This window comes from Mustela lutreola, chromosome 7, assembly GCF_030435805.1.
Source record: "Mustela lutreola isolate mMusLut2 chromosome 7, mMusLut2.pri, whole genome shotgun sequence".
Lineage (NCBI taxonomy): Eukaryota > Metazoa > Chordata > Mammalia > Carnivora > Mustelidae > Mustela > Mustela lutreola.
Genome location: NC_081296.1, coordinates 140,815,376 through 140,833,439, shown reverse-complemented (window position 1 = coordinate 140,833,439; position 18,064 = coordinate 140,815,376). Strand labels below are relative to the sequence as shown.

The 18,064-nt window shown below is 41.2% G+C and overlaps 1 protein-coding gene across 4 annotated transcripts in view; it reads left to right on the top strand.

The window, feature by feature from the left end:
* The first annotated feature begins 3,444 nt into the window (after positions 1–3,444).
* Positions 3,445–18,064, top strand: part of RGS6 (regulator of G protein signaling 6) — a 546,505-nt gene continuing 531,885 nt past the window's right edge. For 2 of the 4 annotated variants that reach the window (XM_059182925.1, XM_059182926.1), the window contains exon 1: positions 3,451–3,867. The gene's annotated coding sequence lies outside the window, so the exon portion shown is untranslated. Of the gene's footprint in view, positions 3,868–18,064 lie in introns of all 4 variants that reach the window. The other 2 variants (XM_059182922.1, XM_059182923.1) reach the window with 2 other exon arrangements.

Here is an 18,064-nt window from a genome sequence, read left to right as displayed (position 1 = left end):
TAGCTTTATTGAGATATTACTGATATATATAACATGAAGTTCAAGGTGTACTCTGTGATTATTTGATTCATGTATATATTACAAAATGAGTACCATAATAAGGTTAGTTAACACTTCCATCCCCTCACAGAATTACCACTTTCTGTGTGCGTAACAATGAAAATTTACTCTGTTAACAACTTTTAAGTATAATACAGTATTGTTAATTGTAGTCATCATGCTGTGCATTAGATCCCTAGAACTTATGTGTCTAATAACTAGGTTTGTACCCTTTGATCAACGCCTTCTCATTTCTCCCATCCCCTGGCAACTGCCATTCTACTATGTATTCCTGTGAAGTTCAGCTTTTTTAGATTCCACAGTGAATTCATACAGTATATGTGTTTCTCTGATTTATCTTACTTAGTTTAGTTCCCTCAAGGTCCATCCATATTGTTGCAAGTAACAGGATTTCCTTCTTTTTGGTATAGCTAATACTGGTTATTTCTGTGAAAAATTCCATTGGAATTTCATAATAATTTTGATAATAACAGTAAGTGTGTGTGTGTGTGTGTGTGTGTGTGAGTGTGTGTGACCCATTCATGTGTCCATGGACACTCAGGTTGTTTTCATGTCTTGGCTATTATAGGTAATGATGCAATGAACATGGGGTTGCACGTATCTTTTTTTTTTTGGATATATATCCAGAAGTGAAATTGCTGGATCATGTGGTAGTTCTATTTTTAATTTTTTGAGGAAACTCTGTACTGTTTTCCATAGTGGCTACACCAATTCACATTCTCATCAACAGTGTTCAAGTGTTCCCCTTTCTCTACTTCCTCGATAATACTTGTCATTTGTCTTTTTGAAAATACCATCCTAACAGGTGTGAAGTGATATCTTATTGTGGTTTTAATTTGCATTTCCTTAAAATTAGTGATTAGTGACGTTGAAGATTTTTTCATGTACCTGTTGGCCATCTGTATGTCTTCTTTGGAAAAATGTCTGTTAAGTCCTTTGCCCATTTTCTAAACTGGTTTCTATTGAGTTATTTGAGTTCTTATACATTTTGGATATTAACTCCTTATCAGCTAGATGATTTGAAAATATTTTCTCTCCATTCTATAAGTTGCCTTTTCATTTGCTGTTTCCTTTGCCATATAGAAGCTATTTAGTTTGATGTAGTCGCACTTGTTTATTTTTACTTTTGTTACTTGTGTTTTCTGGAGTCATATCCAAAAAATTATTGCCAATACCAACAGTAAAGAGATTTTCCTCTGTTTTCTTCTAGTAGTTTTTCCATTTTGTATCTTACATTTAAGTCTTAAATCCAGTTGGAGTTGATTTTTTGTGAGTTGGATAAGATAGGGGTCCCTTTTCATTCTTCTGCAAGTGACTATTCAGCTTTCCTAATATACATTATTGAAGAGACTATGTTTTCCCCACTGAATATTCTTGGCTCCCTCGTCAAACATTAATTGACTGTATATGAGTGGGCTTATGTCTGGGCTCTACATTGGTCTACTCTCTGTTTTTACGCTAATACTATGCTGTTTTGATTACTATAGCTTTGTGAAACCAGGTAGTGTGATGCCTTTAGCTTTACTCTTCTTGCTCTTTACTGCTTTGGCTATTTGGGGTCTTTTATGATACCATATACATTTTAGGATTCTTTTCTTTAGTGTAAAATGGTATTGGAATTTTGGCAGAAACTATGCTGAATCTGTAAATGGCTTTGGGTAGTATGAATATTTTTTATAATATTAACTCTTTCAATCCATGAACATGGGACATCTTTCCATTCATTTGTGTCTTCTTCAATTTCTTTCACCAGTGCCTTGCAATTGTCAGTATATGAATCTTTCATCTCCTTGGTTTATTTCGAAGTATTTTATTTTCGATGCTACTGTATCAAGGGAAATACAGTGAGGTCTTTCTTCAAATGTTCCCTCATGACTGACCCTCTGCTGGTCTCAGAAATGCAGAGCTCCACGAGGAGGAAGAGCCCCAATCACCAACCATCTGTTGGTAAGCAGCCTATTCTCCAAGTGTTACACAACTGTAGCCAGCTCCACAAAGATGCTTAAGCCAAATGCTAAACCTGGGGAAGGAAACATTTTATATTTCAATTTTAATAAACCAAATAACTGGGACATCAATTGAAATTATATTTTACTCATTAAGTTTAAGTGTGGTTTCCTTAGGTAGCAGGTTTTCTTCCAGGTTTTGGTGGCACCACTTTCCTGACTTAGCCCAAGGTAATACATATATCTGCTTGTGTCACTGTCCCCATTAGGCAAAAGGGTCTGAGGCCAGAGACTTATTTCATCAATTTCTAGTGCTTAGCAGAGGGTCTGACACAGGGCAGATGCTAATTGCTGCTTACTGGATTAAAGAGTGAATATATCCATTACTCAGTTTAGGACCGTGGGAAGGGAGCTGTTATATTGGGAAGGAGACTTTAAATTTCAACCTCTGGACCCACGTGGATGGACAGCCCAGGTCGTCCGTCCTTAGAAACCTTTTATTTCAAGTTTTTGTTTTCCTGATTACACAATACAATTCAAGAATAAATCTTCAATTTACTCTTGATATTGGTTACATCGATATTGCATACCATTCCCATGGTTACCATCCAGCACCCACAATCTTATTGTTTTCACATGCATCTTCCTGAGGTTTTAGGTAAATATCCGATTTCAAAGATCCCACATTAAAGGATGTCTTCTGTTCAAATTACCCTTCCTCATTTTCTGTCTTCAACTTTTTTCTTTTTTTCCCCAAGAATATTTGCAGAGTTAATTTTTCTTAAAAATTCTTTTGTGGTGTTCCAGATACGAATGATCATAAAATATTCCAAATGCAGCACGTTGTGTCAATGTTGAATCGATAAAAATAACGAGGTTAGTAACAATATCCCTGACGATCGCGGTGGCCCATTTTAATTTAGGGGGCGCCAAGCACACGTCGGCGATTCCAAGCTACCGGGCAAGATCACTTCGGACCTGGAATCCCTTAGACAACCTTGACGCCACTGAAGTTTCCAGACGCGGCCAGCTCTCGGGACTGACCAAAGGAGACTCCGCGTCGCTGAGCCAGTCTGCCAGTTTTCTCGGACGCAGCTAAAGTGCAGGAATTTCTAGGCTTTCCCTGGCTCGTGCACATCACAATCACAGTCGGCAGCATCCGCGGCGCTGGGAGCAGGTGAGCCCGGCGGACGCGCGCAGGTGCCTCGGCCCCTCCCGGCCCCCGCCCCGGCCCGTGCCCAGACCCCACCCCCACCCCGCCCCGGCCCCGCCCCGCGCCGTGCGACTCGGGGCCCAGGTGCCGGCGCCCAGGTGCGCGCGGCGCGGGGTTGCAGCTCTGCTAGACACCCGACAGTGGGCGCCGCTGCGGCGGTTCGCGAGCGGCGGAGCCGAGCGACTTCGAGAGTTGGGGCAGCTCCTGCGCCCGGCCCTGCTCGCGGCGAGAGCTCCGCCCGGCTCCGGCTTCCCCCAGCTGCGGAAACCCGCGGGCGCCGAGGGGGCGGACCGATCTCCGCGGACCCCGGCGTCCTGGGGCGGCCGAGGCGGGCGAGGGCCGAGCGCCGGAGACCCCGAGCGCCCCGCGCCCCAGGCACCATGCGACCCGCCGCGCCTCCTCGCCGGCCCCGGGCTTCGCTCTCCGCTCGCTGAGCCCCGCGCTGGCCACCGCGGCAAGTCGCAAAGACGAGGCGGGTCTCTGGAGAGCAGCGGGGACACCGCCTCGGACGTCCCCTCCGCCCCACAGAGGCTGCAGGTCCCTCGTTCTCTGGGCTTCTCTAGCTTTTCCATGAACCTGGCGCAAGCTTGGCTTTAGGAGAAATTCAGAAGCCGGAGGGGGAGTCAGTGCAATTCTTTGGTTGCTAAGGTAATTGTAGTTGTGACAAAAACGGGCAAGAAACAAATGGGGGGAAAAAGATGTTTTAAAACGGTAGACCCCTCCCCCCCATTCATATGTGTTGATTTCATTTCATCTCCTGGGTGTGGATGCTGTCCATTTCAGATGCGTGACAGGTGTCGGTGAGTGCGTGTGTGTGTGTGTGTGTGCAGTTTGGGACTGTAGAGGCACGAGCTTACATAAGTGGTTAGGCAAGCTGGCGTGCGGACTTGTGTGGGATGGGTGCAGGTCTGCATATAAATCATGTTCCCGGGTTTCTGGGTGTGAAGCGCTCACTGAGTGGGTCCAGCGCGCAGAGGGGACGCGCTCTGAGGAATTTCCAGTCTTCCGATTTTGTGATCGCAGGTGGGGCACCTTTATCCCAGAAGCAGAGGTTCATTAACTTTTTTTTCTGAAGAAGCTCGCCCTTTGGGGGCTTGGAGGAAAAGAAAAGCGAGTGGTGAGGTGTGGAGGGCAGGGCGGGTGGGAGGTCTGTTCTTGGGGAACGGCTGCAGGGAAGGGGACGGTAAGGTGTTCGCTCTCAGACGGCGACAACCGACCTGGCAGCGTGAAGAGACCGTCTCTGCCGTCCCCGTCAGGTTGTAAACGTGGCCCGATGAGACAGAAAAAAGTGACCCAGAAAATTTAATGTTGTTCAGAATGAAAGCTGTTCTATCTTATCTTATTACTATTATTTTTTTAAGTTTGATGGAGTAGGAACATTATTTCTTGAGAAGAGTGATATTTCTGTGTTACAGGTTGAAGATATTTGGGGCTCGTTGGTTTGGGATTGTTTCCTCAGCATTTATCAATGGTTAGAAGCTGGATTTGTAATTTCTAATCAATACCTTTGAGCAGCCCCAAAGTAAAACGGCAGAAACAGGCAGTGTTTATTAGGCAAAACCCAACATCGGACCCTTTTCTCACCAGAGGGGGTTGAGAGATGGAAGAATGCGAACCAGGCTTCTAAGGGGCTGGAGGGAGTTACAGACTGAGCCACAAGTTTGTGTGGGTTCTGTCAAAAAGTGGTTGAAAGGGGATTCTTGTAGGTTTTAGCTTGCTACATTCACAGCAAGGCTTCTATAGACCAACTTCCATAGGCAGATGGGTAATTATATGGAATGGGAGCTAGGGGTTGGAGAAACTTTCTGTAAGTTGTACATTCATATTATTTATTATTATTTATTAATTTTGCAATGGGTGAGACTGCTCTGTGAAAGAAAGTAAGCAGAGAACTGAGGGAAATTTGAGGCTTTTTGGCAATGCCCCTCTGTAAGTGAAAGCTTGCGTGCTAAACAGCCAAACCTGAGATAATAAGTTCTTTCTGAGTTCTCTGATACTACTGTCAAGCCAAATTGTTGCATAAGTCTGGTGATCTTAGATACTATAAATGTTGGGGTATAATATATACACCTCATAACTCATTCTTTTCTGAAAGCGTCTGTAAATTCTAGAAATATCAACTGTTGTGAGATATTTTGGTAAAACAGGTAGCCACTAGGATTTCCTTTTCTGTAGTCGTCACCTTGGTTAACTTTACTTCTCTGCTTCATTTAAGAGACTTGAATTAACACTCACTGCATTTCTTTTGCTCAGAGTTTCAGTAAAGCAATGCTAGTTTTTCTTCATGTGATGAATTTGTCTTATAAAGTGAAATATTACAGCAGTGTTTTTACAGCAGAATTGTCTCTTTAAATGAGACGGTCCTTATTTATTTGTTTATTTATGACTTCTCGAATGAAGTAACTGATACAGATATTTTTTAATGAGCAAACATTTCTTGATAAAGAAAAAACATTTTCTAAAGGGTATTGAGGACAATGAAATTTGCCAGTAATTTTGGACGTCTTTTTATCCACAGGGACAGAATTTTATGTGAAAGTAGGATCATTCTGTTTCTTATTTCTCTAATATCCCCCATGCATTTTATCCCCTGAACTCCTAAGATTTTGCCAGGAATTGCTGAACATTCTGTTTTGTGCCAGAGGTTAAACATCAGGGCGGTATGAGTAAGGAGCTATGTATCACATCAACGTTTTTCAAAAGGGATGCTCTCAGAGATTTCAATAAATGTTTCCTTTACTTCGCAGTTAGCTTATCTTAATTCATAGTGCTTTGAACCCAGGAAAGCATTTAACCTCTTCATGTTAGTGCCAGCTGGAAGGAATATATTTACTGAATTTCATCTTCATTGTAACATATGGCATGATATAAATAATTACTACACACACACAGTATCCTGCTGTATGGAGAGAAATGGAATTACAAAATAAACCTTCATGTCGAGTGATTTGGAGGTAACATTTCAAAAAACAGTTTTACTTTTTTTCTCAATTACCAAAGTAATATGTAACCATTGGGAAAAATTCGGAAAAATACAAAGAAAAGGGATTGTAATTCTCCCATGGGAGGTGAACCACAGTTGATATTTCTGCATATTGTATATTTTCCCAGATTTTATTCTGATCACATTATTCATTGTATTTTTATACTTCTCTCCCTCAGCCTTCCTAGTTTTCAAATGTTGAAAATGGAACTTGGACTGTTAAAGGTTTGGGAAATTACTGCTAGTTTACTGTATGGTTTTGCTAGATCAGATTTGAATTTTGTTGGTGGTCCTTATTTTCCAAGAGAGGAGTTTCTCTGTTTTTCTGTTTTCTTTGAAAAATGAAGGTTTTTACTTTGGGTTGGAAATACTTAGGGCTCCCCATCAGATTTAGGGATTAAAGTGTCAGAAAAGAAAAATAACCTTGGCCATGTGTAGGTTTGAGTGTGTGTTTGGAGGGGGGATACCCGAATTCTGGTTTTAATTTCTCCACCTCATGTGGTCTTTGCCCCCTGCCTGTTTCCTCAAAAGATAAATGAAATTTTGAGATTTAGTTAATAAACTAACCTATTTGTTGTTACGATATTTGACGATGATGCTAGTTGTTCAAAGGGTACTTTTGCAAACACAGATGGTTGGGGGTCAACCCCAGAGTCTCTGATGTAATTGGGTCTGGGGTGACACCTGAGAATTTACATTTCTGGCAAGTCCCCAGATGATGCTGACTCTGATGGTCTGGGAATGATATCCAGAACTAGATGACGAGCTCTTTGGGGGAAGAATCCCTTTTTCACTTTTTTTTTTTTTAAAGATTTTATTTATTTATTTGACAGAGAGAGATCACAAGTAGGCAGAGAGGCAGGCAGAGAGAGAGAGGAGGAAGCAGGCCCCCTGCTGAGCAGAGAGCCCGATGCGGGGCTCGATCCCAGGACCCTGAGATCATGACCTGAGCAGCAGCTTAACCCACTGAGCCACCCAGGCGCCCCCCCCCCCTTTTTCACTTTTCTTGGCATCTATCTGCCTAGTGCCCGGCAATGCACCTGCCAGTAGGACCTCAGTAAGCATCGGTTGAATCAATATTAGTTTTATCTGTGGGTAAAAACTTTCTTAAATTTGGTCAAGATAAAAAAGGTAACCATCCAAAATTTGGAACCGTTAAGTCTATAGTAAGAGTAATATTCAGTCATGAAACCCAGTTCTTCAGACAGCAAGGAAAGCAAAAGTGCTTACGAGTAGGCCATTAAAATGAACATTTAATGAGTTATCTTAAATAACTCAGAGTACCTGCTTGAAATGTTACAAACTGCAAAGCTTATGTATGCTTCACTGCTGCCTTCCTGACATCTGAAAGAAGCAATTCATTTTCTATCACATGTACATTTCCAAAAGGGTATATGTGTGTAAATTCACTATTAATTATCTTAACTACAAAAGCAGAAGGTCAGAGAAGCAGTGGCCTAGACTCCTCTCCCCAACTGCATCCAGAAGGTAGAACAATAATCATTAGAACATCACAAAATGCGGACCTAAGACTTGGAGAAAACATTCACCTGCGTCAGTCCATGAAACTGATCAGTGGCCACGCCAGAAATCAGACCCAGGCCTGAGTTCTGCCTGACACCCAAGGCTGTTCTTCATTACTTCCCTCTACGGATACTGAATGAATGCATCTGAAGGCCAGGAGAGTCCAGTTGGCCAAAATACCCCAGTTACAATGTTTGATCATCCTTGCATAACTGCCTTGTGATTAGACAATTAATCCTTCTACCTAGGTGTTAGAAACAGAGGGTGCAGACAACCCCCTTTTTATGGATGGAGACTTAAAAATATGTAAATATTTGAATATGAACAAAGTTGATGTTCACATAACCAGCCCATCCAAATAAGTTGTGGAGACCCGCTGTCTTGGTCTCTGTAAATGCTTAGGAAAACCGTAAAAGGAAAAAGCCACCTTTAAGTTTTTAGGGAGTAAGTTCCCTTATCCCTTTATTATTCCCTAGTGTCTGCTCTACCCAGGAAGATATTTTCTTGCCAGGAGGGCTTTGCACCACAAGCAGAGCCCTCTCCGATGATGGCTGCTTGAACCTGCATGAAGGGGAATTAGCGTGGCTGCCCTCTGGAGGACCCAGGGCCCCTGTACTGTGCTCCCCGACACCTGGCCAGCTCTGAGCCCAGACAGAGACCTGACACTGGTGGCTCTTGAACTAATAGAACAGGAAATTAAGAACCCTGTTGATTGGGTTTCTGAACCTCAGTTTCCTCATCTGTAGAACAGAGATAACAAAGTGCTCCTGGAGTGTGCTTGGTTAGGAGGAAAAGAGAACTCACATAGCGTGCTTCATGAAGGAGGCACCGTGACGCCAGGGGCTGGACCCTGTCACACCGATTGCCCATTTTGTAATAATTTTGATTACTTATTGTTGGTCTGCAGCCCTTGGAGTTTCCTGAGATTAATTGGAAACCTATCTGGGTACAGGAGGGCAAGGAGTCTGGGAAAACAGGTCACACCGGATTGGTAGTTGCAGGTTTAATTGGCAAGGAAATTTACATATGAGCTTTGTCTCCAGCAGCTGCAAGCTAAATAGATCTTCATAATGTGTTGCCTGCCAGAATCTTTAGGTTTTTATAGCAGCCTTGAAGGGGTTCACATATGTATTCAGTCCAGAGGGAGCTCAACAACCCCTTCTTCTCCAAGGGCTGTGTCCTTGCAGATGGCTCCCACCATGGGAACGGTGGTCCCGCAAACATTCCGAGGGCAGGAGAGGGGCTGAGGTGCCTCTGAGGGCCCAGGTCCAGCTCCTGAGTCACCAGGTGGTCATGTCCTCTTGATGACCTCTTCCAAAGTGAGTCTTTTGGGAGGTAAATATTTCGGTATAATGGTTGTTCTGTTCCTGAGGACTTGCTTATATCAGCCTAACATCGGAGGCACTCCCAAGTCCCTTGGAGAACCCTGCTCCATTGATTTGAGAAGGTTCGTAGGAAACAAGCAGGCCAGACACTAGGTGGAGAGGGTGGAATGGGAAAGATCTGCCTTTGCAGTAGCCAAGGATATGTCTGTTTCCTTGAGCCTGAAGACCATTAATCCCCAGCAGGAAGAGATGTGAAAATGAGGGACTGCTGCTGCCCGGCTGTCTCTTGTGTCAGAATGTGAGCCACCCTCGAGGCAAGGCTGTGTGGTATTTTTCCTCTCTGTCCTTAGTGTCTCTTACAGTGTTCAGTACGGTAGGAGTTTGGTGAATGTTTGCAGAGTTATTGTAGGGTGGCAGCTCTGGGTGGGTGAATGTGGGAGGGAGGATGAACGAGTCTGGGTAGAGATGCACGGACTGGCCAGGGTAGGGGGGCATGGGCTGGAGCAGGTGTAGGTGCAGGGTGCACGTAGTTATTATTCCGTTCCTATTGTTTCCTTGATTTTGCCTGGCTAGATAACCTGGGGTTGATGATACACTGAGGCTCTCATCCTGGTTTGTAATTTGTAATTTGTAATTATACACTAACATTTGTCTCTCCCCCTGTCTGTGGTCTGCTTTTTTTTTTAACCATGATTTTTTCCTGCACCCAGCACAGGGCCACACACGTAGTCAGTGCTTGGGAAGGCACTTGTTGGTTTCCTAAATAAAAAGTTGCCAGGCCTACAAAGCTATGGATCTATAACAAAGAAATAGACTGATAATACTCAGCACTTGTAAAGCTTTTTGTAGATCACAGCCTCTTAACAAGAATTAGGTGTTATTACTCCCATTTTATGAGTAAGAAGACTGAGGCTGAAAAAGAGGTTCGGCCACATGCCCTATGTCAGAGAGGTATTGACTAGAGAGAAACTGAGAGATTTAAACTCCAATCTCATCTGACCACAAAGTTCCAGGTCTCTCTGATGTATCACAAACAAAGGGTAGACTGAGTCCCTACCCTTGAGATCACATCAGTTATCTTGGAAAAATAATAGAGATAAATAGAAAATTAACAGTGAAGGATGATAAAGGGCAGTTTAGGGGAAAATGCATGGGATTTCATAAGCAGATTCGGTAGCAAATAGATTACAAAAACAGTAAGCATTTCAGTGTAGAGAGACAATACCGTATAATCGGAGCTGGTAGAGACAGGCTTTGGGAACGAGGTAGAAATTTCATAGGTGAAGAGAAGGATAACAGCAAGCTTTGCAGGTGGAGGAGTTGATAATTGGTGAGTAAAGCAATTATTGTTTGCTTTCAGAGTTAAGAGCCCATTTCTTGGGAAACCTGGGGACCTCTGACTCATTTTTGATAGAAACATGGGTACCAGACAACACTTCCCTTTTTTTTCTAAAAGCAAAACAACCCACCCATGTGTGATGAGGAATGGTGTGTGACACTGAACTCCCGGGTTCGGAAGGCATTAGGATCAGGTGAGGACTGTGTTAAAGCAAAGGGTATGTGCTGCTCAGAAAGCCCGTATTGCCATACATTTTTAATCATTAGCAACTAATTTCAACTGGAAAAATATTGTATAGATGTACATTGCCCGGTCCAACCTGAACACAATGGCTTTGTTTTTCATGTTTGTGGCCTCTCTGGAAGAAAGACAACAACTTGAAAATATGTCCAAAGTATTTTTTCCTTAAGCTGCTGTGTAAGTGCTACTGTGTTCAGATTCCAAACCAAGCAGGAAGATGCCATTATATCATTTTGCTGACCATACTTCCTAAAACAAAGACTGATTCAGCAGCTGGTCAAAATAGAAAGGATGCCTTCACAAAGAATAAATTTATTGATTATATTTTAGAATTTTTTTTTCTTTTTTAGGGGAAGGCACTTTACCTTTTAGAATGGCAGATAGTTTAGGGGCTTGGCTGCTGGCTGGGTTCCACCAGAACCCCGGGGTCTGTGACATTGGACAAAGTAGCTCAACACTATTGATCCACATTCTCCCCGAATACAGAATAGGGTTGAGAAATTGTGAGAGCTCTGAGGGCATTAATGAAAGAGAGATTGTTCCTGGAAATCTATGGTTAGGCAGCTCTTAGTTGGGGTGGGTGGGGTTCTTACCCCAGGGCATTTCTACGGTCTCTGCTGCTATTCTCTGCTTTTTGCCCGGTTTGTCCTCTTTGGCAGTAGGTCCTACTGCCCTACACCCTTTTCTAGATCATGATTAATCAGGTATGATGGCTCCTGCTTTCAAGAAGTTTAAAATTCTGTGGGGGGAGAAAAGAGAAACAGAATGTGGTAAGACAGGCACATATAAGGATGGGGGAGGGATTACTGGGAGATTTCATTGAAGACATTGGTGGATGAATTGGACGTTTGATAACCAATGGTTTTGGGGCCTGCAGAGATGGGGGCAGAGGACAGAGTTGGCAAGGGTGTTCTTGAGGCATTTCAACGTAGGTAAAAGGATAGAGGTGACAAAGTGTGCAAGGAACATCCCCCTCTTGAGAATCAGGTCCTTAAAAACCTATCAGGCAGGAGAAGTCCATGTTGATGAGCTGAAAATTTAAGGGGAGACAGGGACAGGGAAAATCTAGGTGGTAAGCAAACTGTTTAATGAATATTTATGCTTATCAAAAAAAAAAAAAAAAAAAAGTGAAAAGAGAAAACAGGGCATTGTGAGTGACATTTCCCCCACCTTCTGTTGGTAATAGAGGGTGTGCCACAGTGAACTTCTAGTTCTTGCTATATTCTAGGAGATCACGCCTCTGCTGAAATGCTCATAAGTGGTTTTGCTTCTTAGAGTCAATGCACAATTCCCCTACAAATAAATGGGTATTTCCTTGCCCGGTGTCAGGCTGTCTGTCCAAAGGTTCAATGCCGTTCTGACGTTTTGACTGCGAGCTTGACCGCTGACTCCCGGATCTTCCTGTGGCTCAAGGGTAAAGTGGATGAATCTGGGATAAACCTTACTTAACTTGCGTGGCAGAACTGATTAGGAAGTTCTCAGATGTCTCACCCCAACGTGTAGCGTATTCAGCTTCTTGCCAAAGCATATGTTGTCAATTCCAGGTTTTCATTTCTTTGGCTTCCTGTAGCTTTCAAAAGCTTCTCTGCGAAAACCGCTTCCCCTGCCTGCCATCTGCCTTACAACTTCCCTCCCCCACTTTACAAAATCTGTGTCTAAGCCCCAGTTTCTTGTATTCTCTAATTATCTGTACCAGGAATGACCTGTTGGCTCTCAAATGTGTATTTGGAAGTAGAACTTTGCTTATTGGAAATTCTTGGTTGGGGTAAATTTCCCTGGGGCTGAGATTAGATATGTTGTTGGTCATAGGAAGATGGACAGTAATTGACAAGACTAGAAATTCAAATTGGGTCCAGTCTATTGGGACTTGAATGTCACATATATACCTAGTGGTCAGGGTGATAACGGATATTCAGGGTTTTCTGGCATAGAGAAAAAAACAAACTAAAAGAACTGAATTAAAGCAAAATTTAAACCAACTCAAGGAAAGGTATTTATGTGACTCATACATTTGGGAATTCAGGCATGGCTGGATCCAGGAACTTCAGAGGTGCTATCAGCATTCTTAACTTGATACCCCATTATCTTGATTTCTTTCTTTGGTGACACTAGAGAAAAAGAAGATGATCACTAATATCCCTGTCCTTATATTCTTTTCACACTGTCCCTCACACAGAAGGGGTCTTCTTTCTTCCAGTGTCCTTATCTCAGTCTCAGGGAAGGACCCTGATTGATCTAATTTGATCCAATCAGTATGTCCAGTGATACAGCATACTCTGGCCAGGATAGTTCCCTGGGCCCACCTTTCCCTATCTGAACAAGCAAATATGAGAACAAAAAATACACTGGGCAGTGAGAAACAGTAACTGCCCCAGTCTTCTCACCTGGCTGAAGGACTTCCGGTTTTATGTGCTGAACAGTGGAATGAATACAGAGTGTTTCAGGCACTGTTTGAGAATCCTGAGGCCCTTTATATAAGAGTCAGAAAATGTCATTATCCAAAATAAAGCTTTCGGATAATGTGAAACATTCCCTCAATTGTGCATTTCTAATCTCGCTTCACTTCTGTACCATCTTTCTTATTCAAGGATTACTGCTTCTGATCTACAGCTGCCACGCGCAAATGCCAGAGAGAGTGGATATAGTGGTGACAGACACGACCTCTGGCTCCCATCATCCCTACAACCCTACAGTTCTCTCACTTTTTGCACTGCTAACTCCGAGACAACTCAGGTGTCACCTTGAGAACAAGAGATGCTATATTCTTCTTCTCTCAGAATATTTGCACTATTCTTTTTTAAACATACAATTTTAGAGAATAAGACATCAAGAAAAGTACATAAATCATTGCTTAATAAATTTTCAAACAGTAAATATATCCATATTATCACTCCTGGATCAAGAGAGAGAATATTACCATTCCTTTGGAAGATGCCCCACGATGCTCCCTCCTAGTAACTACACCCTCTCCTTCCTTAGTGGTAACTATTAACCTCATTTCTAATACCATGGTGTTCCAACTTATTGGGAGTATTCCAGATGTATATGGAATTATAATATATGTATGTCCCCCTCCCTTTTTGTGGCTTCTTGTGCACAATATTGTTTGAGAGGGTCCTCCATGTTACTAGCGGAACTAGTTTTTGTTGCTATATAGCAAAACCCACTTTGTGATATTTTATAGATTGTTTATCTGCTGTTTGTTGATGGGCATTTGGGACATTTCCAGTTTGGGGCTACTGAATAATGAATGATGAATAATGCTGCTCTTAACTGTTTTGTGTGTGTGTTTGGTGTACATATGAAAGCATTTCTTTTTGGTATATGCCTAAGACTGCATTGCTGGGATGTGGGGTACATACATCCAACTTAGTAAGTTCTTACAAGGAGTTTTCCTAGGTGGTTTTACCAGCTTCTATTCTTGCCATCGGTTTATGAGTGTTTCAGTTTCTCTACATACTTGTCAACACTTGCGATTGTCAGACTTTTTAATTTTAGACATTATGGTGGGTGCATTGTGGGGTCTTATTGTGGTTTCAGTTTTCTCTGGTGACTAATGGTGTTGTGTCTTTCTAATATTTTAGGGGTCACTCTTTTTTTTTTAATCTTTGTAGTTTCTGTTCTAGTTTATTGCCTATTTTAAAACTGATTTGTCTTTTTCTTAAAACAAATCTGAATCCAAATATTTTCCCCACTTACATGTATTCAAAATACCATTTACTATTCTGTGGCTTGCCATGTGACTCTATTTGATGAATAAGAGATCTTGCTTTAATTGTAATCCAAGTTGTTAATCTCTTCCTTTATGGTTGTTTTTGTGACTGCTGAAGAAATGTTTGCCTACCGTCAGACCATGAAGTTATTTTCCCATTTTGATTTGTAGAAACCCTGTTGTTTTGACTTTTATCTGTAGGTAAAAGATCTACCTGAGGTTGATTTTTTGCCTATGACATGAAAAAGAGACCCATATTTATTTTGTTTTCCATATGTATATCTAGTTAGCTTCCTATGCTACTTATTGAAAAGTCTCTTCCACAGCTCTGACATGTCACTTTCTGTATAAATCAGGTGATCATTTATACGTAGGTCTCTATCTACTTTCTAGCCCCTTCTGTTCTATTTGGCATTCTTATTCTGATACCACACTGTCTTAATATAGCTTAATAAGAGGTCTATATCTGATAGCACATGTCCAGTTTTGCTCTTATTTAAGAACAGCTTGGTTATTCTTACACCTTTGCATTACAGTATAAATTTTAAAATCCTCCTTTGATGATATTTTGATTGAGACAACATTAAATCTCTAGCCTAATTTAGGAGTAAACTAATGTCCTTAAAATGTTGACTCTTTCAATCCATTTCATTTATTTATCCCTTATTTATCCCTTCATTTATTTAAATCTTTCATCTCTGTTATTGTTTTGTTTCTTTCCATGTGGTAAAGGTATGGCACATCTTTCTTCAGATATATTCCTAGTATTTGACATCAGTTGATGATATTATAAATGATAGCCTTTTTCAACGTGTTTTCTGATTATTAGTCTATTTTTGTATAAAAATACAGTTGATTTTTGTTTATTGACATTGAATCCAGTGACTTTCCTTATTCCCTTATTAATTCAAAGAGTTCTGTGTAGATTACTATGGAATTTCCATGTGCACAATCAAGCTAACTTCTTCATTTGCAATCTTCCTTTGCTTCCTTTCATTTCTTTCTCTTGCCTGTCGTGCTGGCTTAGACTTCTACTATAACAGAGAATAGAAGTGGTCATAGCAGGCAGCCTTGTCTCATTCCTAATCTCAGTGGGAAAGTTTTCAAAGTGTGGTTATTAAATATTATGGTTGCTATGTTTCATAAATATCCTTTATTAGGTTAAGCCATTTCCTTGATGTTCAAAATTGGCTAAGAGTATTTTCCTGAATAGATGCTGAATTTGACTAGATGCTTATAGAATAGTTGCGTGGAATGTCTGGCCCATCTCGACACTCCCCCACTTCCCCTCTTTTTTTTTTTTTTTTTGATCTTGGTCTTACATGTCCTCATTGCCTTGGGAGCTTTCTCTTTTCAAATTTTATCTGGCTTTCCTAGTTCTTGAGGGTCATTCTATAATAAAGTAGACTCTCCTTGTAGGAACTAGTACACACTAATCGAACCATTTTTTTGTCTTTCATCAAATACAAGTAAAAGTATAAGAAACCTTCAGAAACCTATTCAATTGTTATTTTTTTTGACCTATTTTGCTTCTGCCTGATGAGCTTCCTGAATAGATTTTGTTGTTTATTTGTTAAATCTTGCTATCTCCAGAAGATGAAAAGCTTATTACTGCTGCTCCAAACGCAGGCATAGTAGGGAGTCATAGAAAAGAAGTACTTTCTATGTGGATTAAAAGAGATATTTAGGGCACCTGGGTGGCTCAGTGTGTTAAGCCTCTGCCTTCAGCTGGGGTTATGATCTCAGGGTCCTGGGATTGAGCCCCGAATCAGGCTCTCTGCTCAGTGGGGAGCCTACTTCCCCCACCTCTCTGCCTGCCTCTCTGCCGACTTGTGATCTCTGTCTCTGTCAAATAAATAAATCTTTAAAAAAAAAAGATATTTAAATGCCTAGTTTGAGGGTAAAAGGTAATGACTTTACCAGTTCTAAAAAAGAAGAAGAGGAAGAGGAAGAAGAAGAGGAAGAGGAAGAAGAAGAAGAAGAAGAAAAACGAACAAAATCTCAAGGAATATAACTGACATTCTTTAAAAAAAAGCCAATAGGAGTGCCTTTCTTCTTAGGTCCCCTGGGAACACGCCCTCCTCTTTATTTCTTAGTCATCCCCTTCTTGTGTATAAAAATTGGCAAAGCTTCTCTGTCACTCCTACTTCTTCCCTGGCAGGGATACAATCGTTATCATGTGAAATCAGAGAATAACAAGAGTTGCTTCTGCAGTCCCTACAGTCAGTAGTATTAGACACTATGATTTTAGATCTCATACTAATAAAATATAAGTCCTTTCACGTGGGAGGAAAGACATTTGGAACCTGAAGACCTACATTTTCATGCTGGCTCTATTACTAACCAGCCAGATGACATTAGAATATAATTTGATCTCTCAGACTTTGGGTTCATCCTCTGAAAAATTAGATGGTTGGGCTTGTTCAGGGAATAGAAGATTTTTTATGAAAAGGATCAGATAGTAAATACTTTGAGCTTTGTGGGCCATATGGTCTCTCTTGCAGCGCCTTGACTCTGCTGTTGTAGTGCAAAAGCAGCACAGACGATAAGTAAACACAAGTGTTTATTTATAAAACTTTATTTATGGACACAGGAATTTGATTTTTGTACAATTTTCATGTGTCACAAAGTATTCTTCTTGTAAGTTTTTGCAACCTTCTAAAAATGTAAAAATTAGCCTTAGCCCACAGACCGTACAAAAATAGGCAGCAAGCTAGATTTGTTCTCTCAGACTCAGTTTGCCAACCTTTGAACTAGTTGGTTACAAAGAGCTATTCCAGAGATCTGTGTTATGCCTGGATATGCTAATCTCTCTTTTTTAAAGATTTTTAATTTATTTTGAGAAAGAGGTGGGAGGAGGGGCAGAGGGAGAGAGAAACTTAAGCAGACTTACTGCTGAGCGAGGAGCCCAATGAGGGGCTTGATCTTACCACCCTGACATCATGACTTGGAGCCGAAATCAAGAGCCAGACACTGACTGTACTACTCAGTCACTCCTGATATGCTGATCTTTAAAAAAATTTTTTTTCTGTCCCATGAATATTGTTCAAGAGAGTCTATTCCTTTCTCTTAAGTCAATTAAAAATTAAAGGATTTTATTTTCCCTTTATTTCTTCTCTGATGCTTGCTCTTTATTTGTGTAGACCCAAGTTTCTGACCTATGTAATTCCCTCCACCTGAAGAACTTCTAGCATTTCCTGAAGGGTAGATCTACTAGAGATAAACTTAGTCATTATTTATTTGTCTGAGAAGATTTATCTTTTCCTTCATTTTGAAGAAGAATCTCACTAGATGCAGAATTTTAATTTGGTGTTTTTTTCTTTCACTATTTAACTATTTCACTCCACTGTCTTGCTATTGCATAGTTTCTGATCAGAAGCCACCTGTGATTCTTATGCTTTTTTCCTTTAAGGTAAGGGTTTTGCCTTGTGGTGTCTTTCAAGATCTTCTCTCTGTCTTTGATTTTCTGCAATTTAAATATGATACACCTAGGCTTTTAAAAAAATTTTTAAATTTTTATTTTTTTTAGCTGGGCCTAAGGTCTGCTACTTTTTAATTTTTTAATACACAGTGTTATATTAGTTTCAGGTATACAGTATAATGATTCAACAATTCTATACATTACACTGTGCTCACCATAAGTGTACTTTTCATTCCCTTCATCTATTTTACCCATCCTCCCCCCAACCCCCCCCCAGCAACCACCAGTTTGTTTCCAATAT